We start from the raw sequence: 23136 nt of genomic DNA on the forward strand, positions 1-23136 counted from the left end.
AAGCTCAGGGCCTCATCTGGAGAGCCTCCGTGCATGTGCAGACATAGATGTGATGATGTCACTGTGTTGACATCCATGCTGTCCAGACGAGGCTCCCAGTTTAGAATGCAGTGCAAGACACTGGGCTATACGAATAAATAAATTTTAGTGGGAGAACTTCAACATGTTAAACAAAAGTCTTGGTAATAAAACAATTAAGTTATCCCTTTATAGATCTGAGAGTAATAATTCTCCGGAGAGAATGGGACAAATGGGCATCAGAACCACACTGGGCCAGAAGCAAGTGGAGGAGTGGGTAGAATCCCTGCCTCAGAACTCCAAAGTTGTAGGGTCAATCCCCCCAGTGGGCAAGTCACTTAACACTCCATTGCTCTAGGTATCGTAATTAGATTGTGAGCCTGCTGGGTGAGCTGGAAACTGTTACCTGAAGGAATGAGGGATTTTTGTTCTTGCTCCGTGCCTCCCGTCTCCCGCAGGAACGGTGCTTTCTTCGGGCTACCTGCAGGCATTCATCGAGACGGACCCCTGATGTCACTGGATCCGTCTCATATTGGATTTAATCGAGCTGCGGTTGCGGCCGCAGGGTGTGGCCGAAGGCCCCTTGGGAGCCCCTTGGAGCTGCAAGTAGCTGGTGAGCTGGAACTAAATGTTGATGGTAACTATATAATGGCTAATGTTTGCTGAACATGGGGAAAAGAAAAATTAAACCAAAGAGTTCTACACCAGCCATTTCTGGCCCCATGGATAGGCATTTAACATCAGCATCTGGAACTTCTGTTGCTGTACCAATTAATATGAACTCTTCCCTGTCTGGTGCTTCTATGAGTCCTCTCTAACAATCTCCTCCCCTTCATCCAGTATCTGGTGAAAGCAAGAACATTGTTCCTGCCATGTCCCCCGAACAGGTGGTAACCTTCGCTCAGACTAATAAGTTAGTTTACTCTGAAATACCTAAAGTTTTGGACTTTTCAGGTCTAGGGAGGAACAATCTCCTACGGTGGAAACACAAGATATTACTCTTAAAAATTTGAGGTTAAGTATTACTAGGGTTGAGGGGTTTCTTAGGTCAACAATGAAACAAATGGGGGACTTTCCACAATCTGTTTCCTGTAAATTAGAAAATGTGGATTCCAATTTAAGTTGTTTGGATAAACGTTTAAATGTTATGGAAGCTCAATGTAATACATTACAAGCTGTCTCAGTCTCTGCTGTTAAAGATTCTACTGTGATACATGCTAAAATAGAATCCATGGAAGATATGAATAGAGTGAGAAATCTCCGCTTGGTCAATTTCCCTGTAACTCATTTATTATCACCTGAAATATTGTTAAAAAAATATTTTAAAGAAATATTGGGATTGCCCAATGCGGAGAATTTTCCAATAAATAATTATTACTATGTACCTCAAAAAAAAAAAAAAAAAGAATCCGTCCAAGAGGTGGACCATCTGGTCACAACAGAAATTAATTTAACTGAATTTTTGGAAGACACCCAAGATGTGATTCAGAGTCAGTCTACCTTGCTGATAACATGCATGAGTGAGATAGATAAAATGTTAATCATGAAACTTTACTTTAAAAATAACCATGTAAACCGTGTCGAGCTCCATCTGCGGAGATGATGCGGTATATAAACCCAAGATTTAGATTAGATTAGGTTAACTAAATTTTGCGGTGACTTAGTTAGGATTTTTCCTGATGTCTCTAGAGCTGCACAATGCAGAAGGAAAGAGTTCTTGAGGTTAAACTTAGAGTTTTGGCTCTAGAGGCATCCTTTTATTTAAAATTTCCCTGTAAATGTTTAGTTAAGTTACATGATGTTGAATATGTCTTTTGGGATCCCATTCAATTACAACAATTTTTAGTTGCTCGAGAGCAGAAATGAGTATTATTTTTCTTGTATGTTTCATTGCTAAGATATTAAGGAGGAATGTATCCCTAAAATAGTAAGGAATGATACAAGGTTCACGGAGGTGAACTGAGAATTATTTCCTTTATCTTTTCTTTATTTTCTTTGTTGAATGTAGTATCCTGTTCCCCCTGTTTAGTGGGCTTATAAAGGATTTATGTATGATGTATTATGTATTTTTGATTGTAGATTCTCTTTTTTTTCCTTATATTATTGGATAATGTATTATTCAAATTATAATAAAAAAACTTATTGAACTGAAAAAAAAAAAAGATTGTGAGCCTGCCAGGACAGGTAGGGAGAAATACTTAGAGCACCCAATTGTAAACCACCTCCAATAGAAGCAGTATATAAGAAATATAAATAAAAACAATAAATAAATCCTGCTTCCTTTCCTCATCTATTTACATTTCCTGTTAATTCAGCCCTTTAGAAAGACTATTACATAATGCAGTCTCTCAGAGCTGGATCCACTCCAGATAGTGATGGTTTCACAGTGAAGTTTTTAAAATCTTTTCAAAATTTACTATTTCCTCATCTTTTAAATTTATATCAATCACAACTGACTAAGGTTTGTATATCAGGTACTATGGCAGAATTGTTAACCATTATTATGCCAAAGCCAAACCGAGATCCCATGTTGGTTTCAATCTACAGGCCTATTTCTTTAATTAATGTGGATGGGAAAATCATGGCAAAATTATTGGCTCTAAGATTTGCCAAGGCTCTCCCTTATATGATTGGTATGCACCAAACGGGTTTTGTTGCTCAAAGACATTCTTCAAATAATACCAGATTGGCATTTCATATGCTAAATTTAGCAAAAGCAATAGATGATCTGGCCTTCTCTGTTTCTTTGGATGTAGAGAAGGCCTTTGATCATGTAGAACGGATTTTTATGTATCAAGCAATGGATTGGTTTGGAATAGGATTTATTCAAATGATTCAAACCTTGTATAGTTCCCCTTCTGCCAGATTATATATTAATAATACATTTTCAGAACATTTTTGTCTGGAGAGGGGAGTTAGACAAGTATGTCCCTTATCTCCTTTGCTTTTTGATATTGTTTTGGAACCCTTGTTGGCTATTCAGCAAAGGAGATGCAGGAAATTTCATATGCAAGTTGAGATTATAAGGTTTCTGCCTATGCAGATGATATTTTGCTTCATTTGAAGAATCCTGAATCTACCATCCCGCATTTACTGGAATTGATTGATCAAATTGGCAAATTTTCTGGTTACAAAATAAATTGGAGCAAATCAGAGGTTCTTCCATTAAATGTGCATTATGTAAAAGGCTTATTTGATTCATTCCCATTCCTTTGGAAGGAAGAAGGTATAAAATATTTGGGTATCATGATCCAAAGAACATTGGAAGATACAATGACAGTAAATTAAAAATCCTTATTACTGAAAGTCAAAGAAATGTGTGAGCATTGGAACCCATTACATCTTTCTTGGTGGGAGAGAGTCCAAACCATCAAAATTATGATTTTGCCTGTAGTTTGCTACTAAATGAGTATGTTGCCAGTTTATTTCCAAGGGTCCTTTTATAAAAAATTGAATGGGATTCTTACAAAATTTATTTGGCTGGGTAAAACTGCTAGAATAGCCTTAGTATCTCTGCAAAAATCACAATTGGTGGAGGGGGGAGGGTTAAACTTTCCAAATTTTTAAAGGCCTTCATATTTCATTAGAAGGATGCTGAAAGGCTAGAGAAGCTGGGGCTCTATTCTCTGGAAAAGCGGAGACTTAGAGGGGACATGATAGAAACTTATAAGATCATGAAGAGTATAGAGAAAGTAGAGAGGGACAGATTCTTCAGACTAGCGGGGGCAACAAAAACAAGAGGGCATTCAGAAAAATTGAAAGGAGACAGATTCAGAACAAATGCAAGGAAGTTCTTCTTCATTTAGAGGGTGGTGGACACCTGGAATGTGCTTCCAGAGGAGGTGGTAGGGCAGAGTACGATTATGGGTTTCAAAATGGGATTAGATGATTTCCTGAAGGAAAAGGGGATTGAAGGGTATAGTTAGAGGGTTACTATACAGGATATTTAACGGTTAGGGAATAACATGTTTTAAAGTAAAAGATCACTTACAGGTCATGGACCTGGGGGGGCCGCTGCAGGAGCGGACTTCTGGGCATGATGGACCCATGGTCTGACCCGGCAGAGGCAATGCTTATGTTCTTATGTTCTTATTGCATCAGGGTATGTATTGGATCCTTCCTGAACTCATGGAGAATCTACCGGACTGGCTAATATTAGAGTCACCTCTTGTCCCCATTACGTCTGAGCCATATTTTGAGTATCAAGTTGCTTAGAATATATAAGGACAATAGTATTATTTTTTCCACCTGGAGTGGTGGACGCTTGGAATGCTCTCCCAGAGGAGGTTGTGACGGAGGCTACCATTTTGGGATTCAAGTGCAAGTTGGATGCATACCTTCTTGCAAATCACATTGAGGGATACGGGTAATCAAGGTCTCCATCAGGGAGCACCTAGCATTGGCCTCCGCGTGTGCGGGTCGCCGGACTAGATGGACCTAAGGTCTGATCAAGGTGCTTCTTATGTTTTTAATAATTTAATACCTAATCCAATACAACAATCCACATGTCAATCTCTATGGTTAAACTCCAAGATACAAATCGGCGAGTCTAAAATGCTCTGGAAACATTGGCTGCAGGCATACGTACTTTAGATGATGTGATCTCAAATGGGAGAATCATTCAATATATCAAAGTCTCAAGTTTATAAATGGTTGCAGTTGAAGCAGACCATTCAGAAGGGGGTTCCCTGATTGGTGTAACTTAAAAAATCAGTATAGCTTGCCGGGCCTATGTTTCCAGACAGATTTGCTAGGACACCAGGCTGCCAAGTGGTACAAATTAATAACTGAATATTTGAATAAAAAACCTAAAACAAGCCTTAAAGACATTTGGAGCATTGAGATAAAGCAACAGATTTCTGCTACTCAATGGCACAGATTTGGACTTGGAGGATGAGATGTACAGCGTCAGCATCTGAGACAAACCTGTTTTGTTTTGTTTTTTTGTTACGTATAATTTTTGGGATCCCAGTTCGTTTGCTAAAGTTGGATGGTCCAAAGTCTAATAGATGCTGGCACTGTCATCTTGAAGTAGGGACACTGGATCATCTGTTGTTTTATTGTCCCTTGATACTAAGGACCTTGTCCTATGCCTTAAGTAGTTCTGGGGAGGGCCAGCTTAGTTTACCTGGACAGGTACAAATGAGCAAACATGAAATAAAAAATTCAGCTATTACACTTTCTCACATTGCACCAGGATTTACTAGTTAGAAACATCTGTTGATAGATAAGGCCTAATCCAAGAGCAAGTGAGAATGTGGATTAGTAGCTATAAATGAATAAATGAAAATTGGATAAGCTGGAATAAAATGATCAGAAATACAAAAAGTTTAAGATAGGAATTCTAAGTTAACACATGTCATGTGCTTGACGGATATAGGGAGGCAGGCTAAGACATTTTGTGATTGATGACTACCAAACCAAATGTACCCCAGATGGAAAAGTTTAAGTTTCTTATAGAGCTTCTTTGTGTTAGAGTGACCAGCCTGAACTAGGCCAATCCTCAGGGAAATGTAAGCAGACAGGAGTTGGCTTTTGACCTGGTATCCACATACCAGGGGGCCCTAGGTTTGCCATGACTTAAGTTTGCTATGGGGAAGGACAAATCTAAACCATATGTGTATCATGGTATGTATAAATTTAAGTTTTAGTAAATTTCATTAAGTTAGGAAAAGATACATAATAGAAATTCATTTAGGTAGCTATAGGTAATAAATTAACAAATATAAGTTAACAACAAATATAGATTAGGAATATATGTTATTTTGATCTTCATATATCTGAAATCCTGAAGAGATCCTGATAAGGCAACAGATGGTGTTTGACCTCTGACCTTAAGCAACTTTTTTCTACTTCTAGAATCTTGATGGGAGGGGTACCTGCTCTTTCCATCTTTCCTTTGTTCAGTCTTAGTAAGATAGAGATCTCAGTATAAAAAAGACACACGGAGTTTTACAGGAAAGGATTTTAAAAAGCTGTATAGCCTTTATAAGTATATTACAACATTTGTCTATGAATTTCTTTTTTTTTTTTTTTTTATAAAATATGTAAGCATAATGTGAGAATGTAACTTTTTAGATATAAGAATGTAATTTGTGACACGCCTATATGAAGCTAGCCTTATATGGAAATAAATAATGTGAACCAATTAGACTGCAGATGGATTGTAACGAAGGAATATCGTCATTTAGGATATATATGGATGTGTAACTGGTAAAACGGACTTTTTTATGAGCAAGGCCAGGTTTTGGCTTCTGTAATAATTCTCTGATGCAAAATGATACTCAATTGATTTGCTAATCAATGGAATTGAGTAATCTTATGATCTAATATCGATATCTAATACAAAATAAGATTTTGGATTTTATTAAAATATTTTGCATCATTATTTTTTTGTCATTTCATTTTACAACCCTAGAATAGCTATAAGTACGCTTGTGTGCAATTATCCTGATCAATACTCAATTTTTGGAAATCAATCTGGGGATATATTAATATACTAGGAACATCGATTCCATTGTCCTACGATGTGGTCATACATGGGACATTGTTGAAAGCTTAAAAATCCATTAGACAGGTATAAAAACAGACTTTTTATAATTATGACAGGAGTTGCCATGCAAATAATCACCAGGAAATGGAAGAATTGGGACAGGCTAAATTTTTCCTTTTGATGGGGAACTTTGTGTCAATGTTATAAATATGAAAAAATGAATTTGGAAATATTGGGTCATAATACAATATTTATCGTCTAATATATTTTATTGTGCACCAAGAAAAAACAACAATCCAAAACAAGGTCAAAGATTAACAAGGCAGCTCGAAATTTCACACCATAAGCCAACCAACCCACATAATAAAATATTTAAAACAACATGAGGTTCATTAGCGGAATTTGTTAAATCAGATTAATTGTATAATCTTTTAATACCTATTTGTTTTTCACACATATCTAGAAAGAAAGAGAAATATGTTTTGTATTACAGTATATTATTTGAGTGGATATAAGTGCTGTTCTTTATATTACCTGTTTCAAAACTTTTTGCACTTTGTATTTAAAATGAAAACCATCAATAAAGAACTATAAAAGACAAACACTTTAGAGTAAGTATATTGGACCAACCACACATTTTTTATTTTTTCTATTTTTTAAACCCTATATTAGTCCCATCTATTGATGGGACCGTCAAAAATTCTATGAAACTCATTAATGTTCCTCTCCACGGAAATCTTTAGTAAAAGGCGAAAGATTTATTCGGTCTGAAGAGAAACCAGAGATTATAAGTTCAGTAGGTGAACGTTGCCAATGCCACCAAAAGCAGCTCCTAAGAAAGTTACAGGGAGTGAAAGGCAGAACTGGATGAAACATGTCACCCTAGCGTAGGCTAATAGCAAACACAACCAGACACTATTCTCAATAAAAGCTTGAAAAAGTCAGTAAAAATCACCAAAATCTTTAAAAAGAAAACAGTACCATATTGCAGGGCATTTTGGGTATGCATATATTACCTGCACTGTACTCTAGTGACCTCCCCCAACCCAGAAAGCAAGGTTAACAGTGCAGCCCCTAAACCCCCTGACCCTACCCCTAAGTCCCCACCCACATAATCATAAAACACTCACTGCATTTTCCTGAGGGGAGCAACTGCGCAGCGCAGGAGATTGGCCTAAGAGATGATATCATCAGGGTGTCTGGGATCATCTTAATAATAGCATAAGAATTGCCGCTGTTGGGTCAAATTCTAGGCCCCTAGGCCAAAGACCAGTGCCCTGATTGAGTCTAGCCTTACCTCCGCCGACAAGCAAGCCTGTTTAGCACTGAGAACTAGTGCTGCCCGATTCAGGGAAAAAAATTTAAATTCATTTCGACCTATTGATTTATTTTTCAATTCGATTCACTTTTCCTGCCCAATCGGGCGTTGGTTTATTTTTGTAGCCTCTTCACCCACCCTATCCCCCTTTGCCGATTCCAACCCCACGCTTGTGCTGTGGTGTAAACAAAACAAAAAAGACTTTTCCTCTCTCTCCTAGGTCCGAGCTCATGCTCACTAACACCAGCTCTGGCAAGATACACATTTCAAATATGACATAATGACAAAATAGAAAATACAATTATTTTTTTCTATCTTTTGTCACCTGCTCAAATCATGCCGGTCCCAGACTCTGGTTTCTGTTTGTCTTCTGTTAACTCACTCACCAGAGTCTCCTGCCCATTTGACATTTTCTTCTTTCCCCGTGCTCACCATTCATCTTTCGTCTCTGTACCTTCCCTTCCACTGCCATATCCAACATGTGTTTCTTTCCCACTGTCTACCATCTCTCTTTCTCTCTCTCTGCCTTGTGCCCTGGGTCAAACCTCTTTATTCTCGTCCATGCAGCATCTCTCCCTTCCTCCCCTCCATTATCATGAGTAAAATTTCTTTCTCTCTCCCCATGCACCATCTCTCCCTGCCCTCCACATGTCCAATATTTCTCTCTCATCCATGCATGTTTTCCCTCCCCTCCTCCATATGCAAGATTTCTCTCTCACCCCTTTCTACCTCTTTGCTTACTCCTGGCAGAATTCTATGCAAAAAAAAAAAATTTAAATTCTGCACACAAAATTAGCAAATTCTGCAGGTTTGCCAAAATTTAAACAATATTTTTGCTAATTATTATCTGTATTCCATGTAAACAGTTAAAATGTTTTTCTTCTACCTTTGTTACATAGTAACAATGATGGCAGATAAAGTAGATGACGGCAGATAAAGACCCGAATGGTCCATCCAGTCTGCTCAACCTGATTCAATTTACATTTTTTCTTCTTAGCTATTTCCGGGCAACAATCCAAAGTTCTACCCGGTACTGTGCTTGGGTTCCAACTGCCGAAATCTCCATTAAAACTTACTCCAGCTCATCTAAACCCTCCCAGCCATTGAAGCCCTCCCCAGCCCATCCTCCACCAAACGTCCATATGCAGACACAAACCGTGCAAGTCTGCCCAGTACTGGCCTTAGTTCAATATTTAATATTATTTTCTGATTCTAGATCCTCTGTGTTCATCCCATGCTTCTTTGAACTCAGTCACCATTTTCCTCTCCACCACCTCTCTTGGGAGTCATTCCAGGCATCCACCACCCTCTCTGTAAAGTAGACTTTCCTAATTTTGCTCTTGAATCTACCACTCCTCAACCTCAAATTATGTCCTCTGATTTTACCATTTTCCTTTCTCTGGAAAAGATTTTGTTCTACGTTAATACCCTTCAAGTATTTGAACGTCTGAATCATATCTCCCCTGTCTCTCCTTTCCTCTAGGGTATACATATTCAGGGCTTCCAGTCTCTCCTCATACGTCTTCTGGCGCAAGCCTCCTATCATTTTCGTCGCCCTCCTCTGAACCGCTTCAAGTCTTCTTACGTCCTTCGCCAGATACAGTCTCCAAAACTGAACACAATACTCCAAGTGGGGCCTTACCAATGACCTGTACAGGGGCATCAACATCTTCTTCCTTCTACTGACTACGCCTCTCTTTATACAGCCCAGAATCCTTCTGGCAGCAGCCACTGCCTTGTCACACTGTTTTTTCACCTTTAGATCTTCGGACACTATCACCCCAGGGTCCCTCTCCCTGTCCGTGCATATCAGCTTCTTACCTCCCAGCATATACAGTTCCTTCTGATTATTAATCCCCAAATGCATTATTCTGCATTTCTTTGCATTGAATTTTAGTTGCCAGGCATTAGACCATTCCTCTAACTTTTGCAGATCCTTTTTTCATATTTTCCACTCCCTCTTCGGTGTCTACTCTTACAAATCTTGGTATCATCCGCAAAAAGGCAAACTTTTCCTTCTAACCCTTCAGCAATGTCACTCACAAACATATTGAACAGGATTGGCCCCAGCACCGAACCCTGAGGGACTCCACTACTCACCTTTCCTTCCTCCGAGCGACTTCCATTAACCACCACCCAGTTTCTAACCCAGTTCACCACTTTGGGTCCTAACTTCAGCCCTTCAAGTTTGTTCAACAGCCTCCTATGAGGAACTGTATCAAAGGCTTTGCTGAAATCTAAGTAAATTACATCTAGCATATGTCCTTGATCCAGCTCTCTGGTCACCCAATCAAAAAATTCAATCAGGTTCGTTTGGCACGATTTACCTTTTGTAAAGCCATGTTGCCTCGGATCCTGTAACCCATTAGATTCAAGGAAATACACTATCCTTTCTTTCAGCAACACTTCCATTATTTTTCCAACAACCGAAGTGAGGCTCACCGGCCTGTAGTTTCCTGCTTTATCTCTGTGACCACTTTTGTGAATAGGGACCACATACGCTCTCCTCCAATCTCTGGGAACCACTCCTGTCTCCAGAGATTTGTTGAACATGTCTTTAATAGGACCCGCCAGAACCTCTCTGAGCTCCCTTAGTATTCTGGGATGGATCCTGTCCAGTCCCATCACTTTGTCCACCTTCAGTTTTTCAAGTTGTTCATAAACACTTCCTCCATGAACAGAAACTTTGGGTGAATTTGAAGGACCACTCTGTCATGGTAGAATTTTGTACAGGGAGAATCTGATGCAAGTGCTTGAAGTTCACTCACATGACATGCAAAGGTGAGGGCTATGAGAATGACTTTCCAAGTTTGAGAGTGCAAGTTTTAAGTGGCTCAAATGGAGACTTCATAAGAGCAGGAAGTACCACGGTAAGATTCCAGGCAACAAGTGGAGGCTTGATAAGTGGTTTGGAGTAGTCAAGTCCCTTCATGAACCTGGATACCAAGGATTAAACAGATAGAGGTTTCTTGTCCAAGCAAGTATGAAGCCCACTAATAAGACTGAGATGTACTCGAACTGAGTTGGTCTTTAGGCCAAAATGAGAGAGATAGAGAAAGTAGTCTAGGATGGATAGAAGTGGATAAGTGACAGAGTTAAGAGAATGTAGTGCACACTGAGCAGAAAATCTGGTCCATTTAAAGTTATAATAGCTCTGAATAAAAGTTTTTTTGGATGCTTCAGTAACAGGAGAGAGTGCAGCCAAGAGGGTGAAAGTATTTATGTGTTCAGTGAAAGAAAACAAGCTGTGCGTGCTAACAACCGAGGGTTGGGATGAAGGAGAGATCTGTCGTTCTGTGTTAGCAATATGGGGAATGGGTGCAAGTGGTACAGCTGCTGGGTTGAGAGTAGAAGAAGTAGAAACCAAGGTTAGTGAGGTCAACAAGGCACTACAAGAATCATTATGTCCTGATCTTGGTGAAGTTTGAATAGAGTCTTCCTGATAAGAGGGATTGGTAGAAATTTGTAGAGGAATCTGTTTCCCCAATGGAGGAGGAAAGCATCTGACTTGTGGCAATTAGGAGCATAACGTCTGTAGCAAAAGAGTAGAAGTTTGTAGTTGTGGGGGGAAGGAAAGAGATCTATGTCCAGAGTCCCTCATTTGTAGGAAATCTGATGCAGGATGTTCATGCTGAGAGACCATTCATGGGGTTGAAGGAGTCTGTTCAATCTGTCCACCAATAGATTCTGCTCCCAGCCAGGTAAGCTGGTTTGAAGAGAAAGCTGATAGTAATCGTCCAATTCTAAATTTGAATTGCTTCCATGCATAGAGTGTGAGAGCCTATGTCTTCTTGTTTGTTCAGGTAGAACATGGTGACTTGATTATCAGTCTAAATGAGGACCACCTGTTGGAGGAAATCTTCTTGAAATGCCTTGAGCGCATTGCTGATTGGAGTTCAAGAAGATTGATATGGAGAGTTTATTCATTTTGAGACCACAGTCCTTGACTGTGGAGACCATCCAGATGAGCTCCTCACCATAACTTTGAAGCATCTATGGTTAGGACTGTGTGACATTGATGGGGCTGAAAGGGAAGACCTTGAGTAAGATTGTGAGGAATCATCCATCATTGGAGGGAATGTTGGAGGTGATATGGATTAGAGCGGACAGATGTCTTGTAGCTTGAAACCATTGGGTCGACAGGATCCACTGTGGGATTCTGAGGTGACGATGTGCCAAAAGAGTGATGTGTACTGTGGACTCCATGTGTCCCAGAAGGTGCAGCATGTGATGTGCAGTAATGGGTGGAAGGGTGGAGACTGTACCACATAGGTGAAACAGATTGTTGACTCTCTGCTGTGGTAGAAAAGCTCATCCCTGAGTAGTGTCTAATAGAGCTCCTATGAACTTGAGGGTCTGAGAAGAGTGCTGGTGTAACTTCTAGTAGTTGATGACAAACCTTAGCAGCTCCAGTAAACGAACTGTAGAGCTGATGACATGCTGACCTAGTAGCGATGATGAAGCCTTGATCAATCAGTTGTCTAAATAGGGAAAAATGTGAAATTCCCAAAAGCAAAGGGCTGCCACTACTACTACTAGACATTTTGTGAATACATGAGGCACTGAGGCTAGTCCAAAGGGCAGGACCTTGAACTGGAAGTGTCAAGATCCAATTCAAAAACAGAGATACTTTCTGCACATGGATATGTGAGTGTAGGCCTCCTTGAGATCTACAAAGCAAAATCATTCTTCCTTTTCAAATAGAGGTACAAGGGTTCCCAGAGAGACCATGTGGAACTTCTCTTTCCTCAAGTATTTGTTGAGGCCTCAGAGATCTTGAATTGATTGAAGGCCTCCGATCTTTTATGGTATCAGGAAATACTTGGAGTCGAACCCCTTGGCTCCTCTCCTGCAGAGGTACAGAATCTATTTTGTTTAGCTGGAGGAGAGTTTTATGGAGGCAGTTGAAAAGAGACTCTTTTCATGGGTGGTTTGGTGGTTTTCTGAGCAAGCGTAGAGCATAATCCTGAGAGATGAACTGAAGTACCCACTGGTCTGATGTAAATTTTGCTGTTTAGAATCACAAAATTAAAATAACAATAAACAGAAGGGGACAAAGGGACAGCCCTGCCTAGTGCCCCGTTGGATCGAAAATTGGGAAGACTCTATTATTTACATAAAGAGTGGCCCTTGGGTCATGATATAATTCAAGTTTAAGTTTTCAAGTTTTATTAAATATTTGATGAATCGCCTATTAAAAAATTTCTAGGCGATGTACATTTTCAAAATAAAAGTATTCAAGAGGCTAAAATATAACAAATATTGACATATTACACTATAAATTTCATCTAAAACATACATGAGGGGTAAGGAATAACATAAAGTTACAATGTTGGATTAGAAAAAAGGGAAAAACAAAAGGCTAGGTTTAACTTTATCAAAACACAAGATAAGGCTGTCTCTAAAGCAAATAAACACTTTGAAATTAAAGAAGATCTTTAAGTAAGTGATTTAAAAGGAATAAAACAATAAGGTTTAAGCCAATATTAAAAAGTATTTTTAGGTCAATCAGAGGTAAAAGCGTCTTTAAATAAATAAGTTTTTAGTAATTTTTTAAAAGTTGTAATGTCCTGTTCAGTTCTAATATATTGGGGAATTGCATTCCACCATTGTGGTCCCATTACTGTAAACATGTCGGCTCTTCGTGTACCTATGATTTTCAGAGACGGTACTGTTAAAAGGTTTTGTTCCGATGATCGTAATGGGCGTTGGGTTATGTAAGGGATTAATGATTTTGAAATAAATTGTGGTTCGTTGGATAATAAAGTCTTAAAGATGAGAAGCATTGTTTTGAACAGAGTCCTGTGACTTATTGGTAACCAGTGAGCGTCTTTAAGTAGTGGGGAGACATGATCATATTTTTTTGCATTATATATTATTTTTATAGCTGTATTTTGGATGGTCTGTAATCTCCTTTTTTCTTTTTGTGTAATATTAATAAATAAGGCATTACAATAGTCAATTTTCGATATAACAAAAGAATGAATTAGGATCTTTAATGAGGGTAAACTTAGAAATTTGGTAATTGATCTGATCTGCCGTAGTTTAAAGATAATGCTAATAAAGCATATGTAAAGAAGCCAGAGATACCATATTGGGGCAGCACTTTAAATAAGACATTCCACTGGACATGATCAAATGCTTTTTCAGTTTCAAAGCTGATAAGGAGAGAATCAAGTTTCTGGGCATGAACTGACTCAAGAGAGGCTAATATTTTCCTAATATTGCTAACGGCATGGCATTGAAGTATAAACCCAACTTGTGGTTCTGCAAACAATGGAAGAACCTGAGCAAGAAGATTAATTAATATAGTGGCTAACAGTTTGGTTTCAAAGCAGAGCAAGGGTATGGGCCTGTAAGAGGATGGGTGTATGGGGGCCTTTCCCCGGCTTGGGGAAAACTATAATATTAGCAAGCCCTAAAGTTGGGGGAAGTTCCCTCTGATGTATAGCAGTGCACATGTTTGATAAGGTTGGGTAACGTCATCCCAGAGGAGTTTGTAGAATTCAGCTTTGAAGCCATCTGGGCCTGCAGCTTTATGGGGAGAACTATTATTAATGGCCCAGTAGCCTTCATCCACACTGATTGGAGAATTCAATTAGCCAATTGATGGGAGGTCTATTTTCTCAAGGTAAACATCAGGATCTAACCCCTCAACTTCTGTATCTTGTTTGTAGAGGTTCATGTAATAGTCCTGAACAGCAGTATGTATATCTTCATCTGTATGAAGAGTAGAACCCTGTGAGTTTTTCAGAAGTAAAAATTTTTTTTATCTCTCTGACCCTCTTTATGTAGATTAGCCAGTAATTTACCACTCTGACATAAGGAAGTTCTTTTTCACCCAGAGAGTGGTAGAAAACTGGAACGGTCTTCCGGAGTCTGTCATAGGGGAGAACACCCTCCAGGGATTCAAGACAAAGTTAGACAAGTTTCTGCTGAACCAGAACGTACGCAGGTAGGGCTAGTCTCAGTTAGGGTGCTGGTCTTTGACCAGGGGGCCGCCACGTGAGTGGACTGCTGGGCACGATGGACCACTAGTCTGACCCAGCAGTGGCAATTCTTATGTTCTTATGTCTATACAATTGGTTCTGATAATATAAGGCCAAATTTTTGCCCGCTGGTGTAGAAGCTCATTAAGAGCTGCCTGAGTAGTCAACAGCTGAGTCCATAATAGGATTGTAGGCGTCGTGCCACATTGTTTATTGAGTTGTATCTGTTGACGTCCCCAGACACAGAATCTCCTGATTCCTAGACTTTCTCTTGTGACTAGTATAGGCAATAATGTCCCCCCGTAAGACCACCTTGGCAGCCTCCCAGAATAGTCACATCTAGGGAGTGTAAGCCATTAAAGTGGGTGTTGTGAGCGCGAGAAAGGAGGGTGAAGTCTATATCTTGTGGGTGAAGCATGCGTACATAGATCTACCACATCCAGAGTGTCACCCAATAAAGGAATGCCCTTAGTCAAATCAGTCCGAGCATGGGGGCTTTAATGAGTCTTATCCATTAAAGGATCTGGCATAGTATTAAAATCTCCGCCCAGGTTGCACAATATATCATCATCGGGACAATATGATTGATAAGTTAGTGGTAAAAGGAGCTTGAGTAGTTATTAGGGCATACCATCAATTTCCATATGTGCAACATGGTATAAATTCTATTAATCAGCTGGCGGACGATGGAATGATGTCAGAGCACTGGAAGATCATGGAGCTTTGCTGTTGTAAAGTTCAGGCGCATGTTGGAGCCGTTAGTGCATGGGAAGACGGTGTTAGTATATGTTTGAAAAGTTTCCATGATGCAGCTGTTTACTGGCGAAACAAGGGCCTTGTCCGGGGCTTGATTCCAGCATGGAAGGATCTCTCCAGTATTGCGTTGCCTCAAGGAGCTGACATTTGAGGTTCGCTGTTTCCTACGAGTCAACACTGAGAAGAAGGAGCTGTTAGCACCCTAAAGCCGAGTACTTATGCTGAACTTTTGTAATTTTTGGTGGTGGGCTTCTGCCCCTGTTTGAAATCATCATTACTGTGTGGAGTTTTTTTTTATTGCCTGTGATAAGATACGAGTGGCTTGAAATCAGTACTTGAGGCTTTTTCTTCACCTCTTTTGAGTAATGTTGTTCTCCTGTGGTCAATCCCACTGCTGGCTGGCAACGTTGTAAATACTGATTGATAGTTTGTTGCCATTTGAGCAATTCTTGTGTGATAATTGATACTTTTTGCCTATTTAACGCCTGCAAAATCTTCTTACGCTTAATTGGGGAACTTATGCCTCCCACATTCCAAGTAATATACAATATTTGAGTTTAGCCATCAAAATAGGGTGAAAATTGCAAAACCATAAGCAGAAGATACTGTCCCAGCTACTGGTGTCCCCTCGACAGCATAAAAATCTGTCTGCAGATGAGTAGAAAGTAGTTCTGAAACGCCCATATAACCTTGATCACATGATATTAAACATGAGCAACCAATTCATATCCCACCCTCTCATCCCAAACACCCCATCCAAACCTAGTTGACCCCCAAATCCACAATCTTCCCCAAAGACCCAATATCCTTTAAAGCAGTGTTTTTCAACCGCCAGTCCGTAGACTGGTGCTGGTCCACAGAAAATTATTGCCGGTCCACACAGGGCTGGTGAGATCGATGAGCTGCAATTTCCCATTGGTCCACGCAGGGCTGGCGAGATCATGGAGAGCTTCCAACAGTGGCTTTCTCCCCTCCCAGCAGCTCTCGGTACTTGCCAGTGCAGCGATTCACTTCGGTAGCCTTGGGGCTTTTGCTGAGTTGCAGCCCACCTCTGATGATGCAACTTCCTCTTTACTCAGAGGCGGCAAAACACATCAAAAGACCCAAAGCTACCTTAGTGAATCACTGCGCTGGCAAATACGTAGAGCTGCTGGGAAGGGAGAAAGCCACTATTGGAGGCTGGGAAGCTACTGGACCTGGAGGGAAGGAGGAGAGATGCTGCTGGAAGAGGGAGGAGGGAAAGGAGTCTGGGAAGCTGCTGGACAAAGGAAAATAAAGGGACAACTGCTACTGGACCTGGAGGGAGAGAGAAGAAGAGATGCTGCTGGGAGGGGATGAGGGAAAGGAGTCTGGGAAGTTGCTGGACAAGGGAAAAAAAGGGACAGCTGCTACTGGACCTGAAGGGAAGGAGGAGAGATGCTGCTGAGAGGGGGAGGAGGGAAAGGAGTCTGGGAAGCTGCTGGACAAGGGAAAATAAAGGGACAGCTGCTACTGGACCTGGAGGGAGGGAGAAGGAGAGATGCTGCTGGGAGGCGATGAGGGAAAGGAGTCTGGGAAGCTGCTGGACAAGGGAAAAAAAGGGACAGCTGCTACTGGACCTGGAGGGAGGGAGAAGGAGAGATGCTGCTGGGAGGCAATGAGGGAAAGGAGTCTGGGAAGCTGCTGAACAAGGGAAAAAAAGGGACAGCTGCTACTGGACCAGGAGGGAGGGAGAAGGAGAGATGCTGCTGGGAGGACAAGGGAAAATAAAGGGACAGCTGCTACTGGACCAGGAGGGAAGGAGAAGGAGATATGCTGCTGGGAGGGGAGGAGAGAAGGGAAGAGAGTTACTGCTGGACAGGAGGAGGATGGAAGGGAGAAGGAAAAAAGGAAGGAAACAGATGGCAGAGAGATTAGAGGAGGGGAAGGGAAGAGTTAAAATTTTTGCCCAGGTTAGTAATCAGGTCCCACAGGGATTCTAAAGTGACTTCATGGGGTTTTTGAAGTAAGGAAAATTGTACGTTCAGTTCAATCTGCTCACCTACACCAGTCTCTCCCTGTCTCTGCTCCAGCTGGGAAGGTCCTATTCCCATTGTTGTCTGAACTCCACTTTCCATGTTCAGGCTCCCTTGAAAAAGTTGAGAACCTGAACTCCTGCTCTCCAATTCGAGGAAAGATTTTTTTTTTTTTAAGGATGAAGAAGCTGTGTCTTCTTCAGGTCCTCAGAGCAAGGATTTCTCAGGAACCTCCCCCCTCAGTTACACCTGTAAAGGCATGATTATCAATGTATAGTGTAAAATCCACTGTCCCCCAGTAATTACAGATCCCCTGGAGTTTTCTTACCTGGGTAGGAGATAGAGCCAAGAAGGAGTACCTTTTTTTGGCAGAGCTAAAGTTTTTTTACGGATTACTTTCAGACCTGCAGTAAAACAGGAACTTTGGCAGAGTGAGTAGCTCCTATTATAGAACTGAAGGCTTTTCCTTGACAATGAATTTCATCTCACAGGACAGGGGAATTAAAACATGCTGTCTCCCTGAATTAGCCCTGGGTTGTTCAGCCCCTGCCTGAGCTGGTGCCAGGTCTAGTCATCCACTGTCTTCTTGCTGCTCGTAACATCGTCCAATGGCTCCTGTGTGTAGAACGGGGGCTGTCCTCGGGGCTGACCCCGGAGCATTGTTCTTGGGACACTCGTTTCCAGTTTCTGTGTTGAAGACCTTGGTGACACTCCAGGCGGAGTAGAATCTCTCCCATGGCCACCTCTTCCCCTTTCTCGGAAAGCTGTGCCCTGTAAAGATCTCGACTGCAGGTTAATTGTCCTTTTGTTGCTTTTTGGTGTTGGCTGCTATCTAAGTAGCTTTACTCTGGCAACATATGTGATAACACCCAGTCAGCAGTACCATTTCCCATCCTATACTGACAGTTTTAAAGAGCTTCAGTGACCGCTGTTACAGGGCTTAACAAGCTGTGTAATCTTCATCCTACTGGTGTGGGGCCTTCCACTGGCCACTTTACTTTTGCTTTAGTTTCTCAAGGAAATCGCAGAAAGGACCCCCTTGGTAGTGACATACAATCCAGGGCTAGAAAAACTAAGAAAAATTAGATATACAACCACTACTCCAAGAAGATGAATTACTAAAAGAAATATTCCCAGATCCACCTGTTCTGGCCTTCCACCAGTCATCTACTATGAAATGGAAACTGGTATGAGGCAAACTCCCTGTACAAACCCACAAAGAAGAGAATGGGACACATCCTTGTGGTGTGTCAAGCTGCAAACTGTGCGAGTACATCTCAAAGGATCCCATGGTCACTCAAATGGGAAAAAAACATTCAACATAAGGGGATCCTTCACATGCTTATCTTCTAATGTGGTATATATCATTCAATGCAAAAAGTGCAAAGAAGGATTCTACATTGGTGAAACAGGCCAGATGCTAAAGACTAGGATCAACTTACTCAGATATATTAAAAATGTATTTATTTATTTTAAAAATTGATGAATCACTTAAAACTAAGCAATGTACAAAAACATTACATGCACAGTTTTATATTCAAATGTTTTTTATTGTTTCAACAGTAAACACTCAACACAATCAGCAGTATAGTTCAGTAAACAATGATGCAACTATTCCCCACCCTCCCATCCCTCCCCATCCCCGGAGTCCAGTGCCAGATCAAAAAAAAAAAACCTGAGAGTCTGAGTCAGACTTAAATATTCAAAAGTCTACTACGTGCATGTGGGGTGAGATCCTGCCAGAAACATTCCCAGGTCTGATGAAATTTACGACCTGGACCACGATCCAAATCTCCTACTATTCTCCGCTCTAACGTTGCGTGGATTATCATCAAAGATCTCCATTGGGCATAAGTTGGGGGAGTACTAGACAGCCAGTTGGTGAGAATGGCTTTCTTCCCCATCAAGAGTGCTCTGGTAATGAAAGCGGACATACCCTTGGGTTTAGGTGTGGCTATATTGTAATACCCAAATAATGCTCTCGGTTGCGGTAGCCAACGCCTCCCCCAAAGCAGCGTTATATATTGTCCCAGGTGACTCCAAAACTGTAAAATTTTAGGGCAGGCCCAAAGCATATGTCCCAAAGAGGCATGAGCATGGTCACATTTCGGGCATGAGTGAGACGGCGTGATCCCCATCCGGGCTGCACGTTCCGGCTGAATATAAAGTCTCAAAACAATTTTCAGTTGCATTTCCCAGTGGGTGATATTAGGAGATACCTTTTGAATATGTTTCAAGACCTGTTGTAACTGGTGGGCCGTGAGTGTACATTGCAAGTCCTCTGCCCATGTTGTCGCTAAAATGTCCAAGTTAGGGCCAGGTTGACAATCCTGTACCCCCACAACATGAAAACGAAGAGGAATCCTCTGATGCGCAGAAAGGCTGTAGAGTTCCGAGAGGGCATCTCTATTATCCTCAGTAAGGTGGGCCTCCGGTAGAGATTGTACATAATGTCGGATCTGGTAATAAGCAAACAAGTCATTAGGCTGTAAATCAAAAGTCCGACGTAATTTCGCAAAAGTTGCTATTCTCCCCTCCTCCAAAAACAGGTGGAAAAGATATTGAAGTCCCTGCATACTCCACCTCTGAAAGGAGGTATTTTGTAATCCAGGCTGAAAGGCTCTATTGCCCTGAATGGGTAAGTACAAGGAGACCCCAGAAGACAGCTTAGCAGTTTTACACACCCATTTCCAGGTTCGCCGTGCCGGCGTAAATATCGGATAGTATGACACCAAAGGATGTATCTTTGGGTCCGCCACATGCAAAAAATAACTTACATGGTACGGAGCCAACAAAGATAACTCCAGTGGCGTGGCAGAAAAATCAGATGTCCCCCTGAACCAGTCATTAATGTGTCTCATCTGACAGGCCATAGCATACCATCGTACATTTAACAATCCATATCCCCCCTGTCCCTGGGCAAACACATCCTAAGAAATTGCATGCGGGGTCGTTTGCCCCCCCATAGAAAACTTTGGAGACCCTTGATTAGACGTGCATTGTGAGTATAAGATAAGAGCAGCGGTAGGACCTGAAAACGATACAGCCATCTGGGAAAGAGCACCATATTAAAGAGGGCCACCCTGCCCGCTACGGAAAGGGGGAAGGTGGACCAGTTTTGTAAGTGGTGCAGAGTGTCATGTAGCAGCGGGGAGATATTACTATCATAAAGAGTCTTAAGGTCTCGAGGAATCCAAACTCCCAGGTAACGAATTGAGGTTGCCGCCCAAGTAAAAGGAAAGTGACCACTCCAAGTCTGTTGTAGTGTCACCGGGCTAGCTAAAGCAACAGATTTCTAATAGTTCAAAGTAAAGCCTGAATAAAATCTAAATTCATTTAGCGCCTGCAGTAGATGTTCAATAGAGTGAGCAGGGTTGGTGAGCATAAATAATAGATCATCCGCAAAAGCTAACACCTTTAGCGAATGAGCTCCAAAATCCACTCCCACAATATCAGGGTCTAGGGACACTGTACGCAGAAAGGGTTCCAAGTATAACAAGAATAAGAGAGGGGACAAGGGACATCCCTGTCGGGTACCACGTTCAATGAAAATTGGATCCGTAATAATGTCATTAACCAGGATTCTCGCCTGTGGTGTCGAATATAAAGTGCGTAACGCTGTGGCGAACCAACCCGATATTCCCATGAAGTTCAGCACCTCAAATAGATATGTCCAATTAACTTGGTCAAAAGCTTGCGCCGCGTCCAAACTTAGGAGCAGCATCGGGGTATGATGATGTTGAGTGTGCGCTAAGGATAATAATGTCTTGCGAACATTATGCACCGCCTGCCTTCCCTTTACAAAGCCCACCTGTGTTGGGGCAATGATATTCGGGAGTAGAGTTGCTAATCTATCAGCCAATATTTTAGAAAGAATTTTAATATCCACATTTAAAAGAGAGATTGGACGATAGGACTCGGGAGCAGTGCTTTCTTTTCCAGGTTTCAATATCAAAGTAATTAAAGCCTCGTTCGCTTCTATGGGAAAGTGTTCATCTTGTATTGCTTGAGAGTAATAGTCCCGTAAGACGGGGCCAAGCTATACCGCTAAAAGCTTATAAAACTCAGCCGTAAAGCCATCCGGCCCTGGGGCAGAGAAATTTCTTTGTTGCTGGATTGCTTTTTGTAATTCCTTTGGGGTGATGACTGCATTAAGAAACTCTACATCTGGTTCAGAGAGCGGCAATAGACCAGAATCTGTTAGGTAGTCCCTAATAAGGGGTTCATCTCCCGAGTCCTGGCGACCATAAATCTTCTGAAAGTGAGATTGAAAAATTTGTGCAGTAGAATGCTGCTGACGTCCCAAATCATCCCTCAAACCCATGACATAACGATGACCCCTAGCCTGTGTTGTCAACCGTGCTAATAACTGCCCAGCGCAGTTGCCATAGCGATGATAGCGGTATTTTTGATATAACAACATTTTGATCTTGCGCTCGTGTATATAAGAATTAAGGGTCGTCTCCACTGATATCAAGTGTTCCCTGGAAGTTCGGGTCGGGTGTTGTGTATAATGACGTTTGGCAGTTGCTAATTCCTTTTCCAGCCGGAGAATGCCCCATGACAGACGGCGATTGCGCGCTATAACATAAGCTATACAATCTCCTCTGAGTACTACCTTAGCTGTGCTCCAAAACAACGTCGGGTTCATACAATGCTGACCATTGAAGTCCAGGAAGTCTTCCCACTTAGATGTTAAATAAGTTCTGAAATGGTCATCACAGAATAGGTAACTAGGGAAGCGCCAGCGTACAGGGCCCCGTATGCCAAATCCTACATTCACATCAATCCAAATCATCGCATGGTCAGAAATTACCGCCGGTCCTATGACCGCTGCATCTACATTCAGGAACACCCTACTCGTGGTAAGAATGTAATCTATTCTAGATTGTGTGTTGTGGGCTCTGGAGCGATGTGTATAATCTCGTTCTGTGGTATGTAATAGTCTCCAGGGATCTATTAAATCTAGAGTCGCACAAAGATAGGGTAGGCCTCTATTTTGGGACTGACTGGAATTGCTTCCTGGCAGAGAGCGATCACAACTCGGGTCCATGACTTGATTAAAATCTCCCGCCACGAAGACTGGATCTGTGACTCGATCCAGAAGCAATTTTGTAATGCCCTCAAAGAAAGAATGATCATAAATATTAGGTGCATAGACATTCATAAGGTAAAAGGAATATGTTCCTATTGTCACCTGTATCAGAATATATCTGCCCTGAGGGTCAATGTCAACCACTTGTACCGTGTGTGGTAAGGTCTTACGGATTAAGATCGCTACCCCCGCTTGCTTTTGTGCGGAGGAGGCTGCATAAACTGCAGCTACCCATGACCTCCTCAATTTCTGATGTTCTGTATCCGTCAGGCGGGTTTCCTGCAGACAGGCTATATCAACATTTTGACGCTTCAGCTGTGTTAAAATTTTTGTTCTCTTAATGGGGGAAGTGATGCCAGACACGTTCCATGATACTATCTTCAGATTATTAGGTATAGTGTATGAGAGGAGAAAATAAATGCAGAAAATGTACCATGTATAACAATAAACCGCCCCAGGTGCCCAGCCCCACC

At 41.4% G+C, this 23136-nt stretch overlaps 1 non-coding gene across 1 annotated transcript; it reads right to left on the bottom strand.

The window, feature by feature from the left end:
* Positions 1-7181: 7181 nt before the first annotated feature.
* Positions 7182-7298, bottom strand: LOC117358311. The gene has a single exon (XR_004539009.1). It is a non-coding gene; the product is annotated as a U5 spliceosomal RNA (small nuclear RNA).
* Positions 7299-23136: the final 15838 nt, after the last annotated feature.

The sequence above is a fragment of the Geotrypetes seraphini genome, chromosome 3, assembly GCF_902459505.1.
Source record: "Geotrypetes seraphini chromosome 3, aGeoSer1.1, whole genome shotgun sequence".
Taxonomy (NCBI): Eukaryota; Metazoa; Chordata; class Amphibia; order Gymnophiona; family Dermophiidae; genus Geotrypetes; species Geotrypetes seraphini.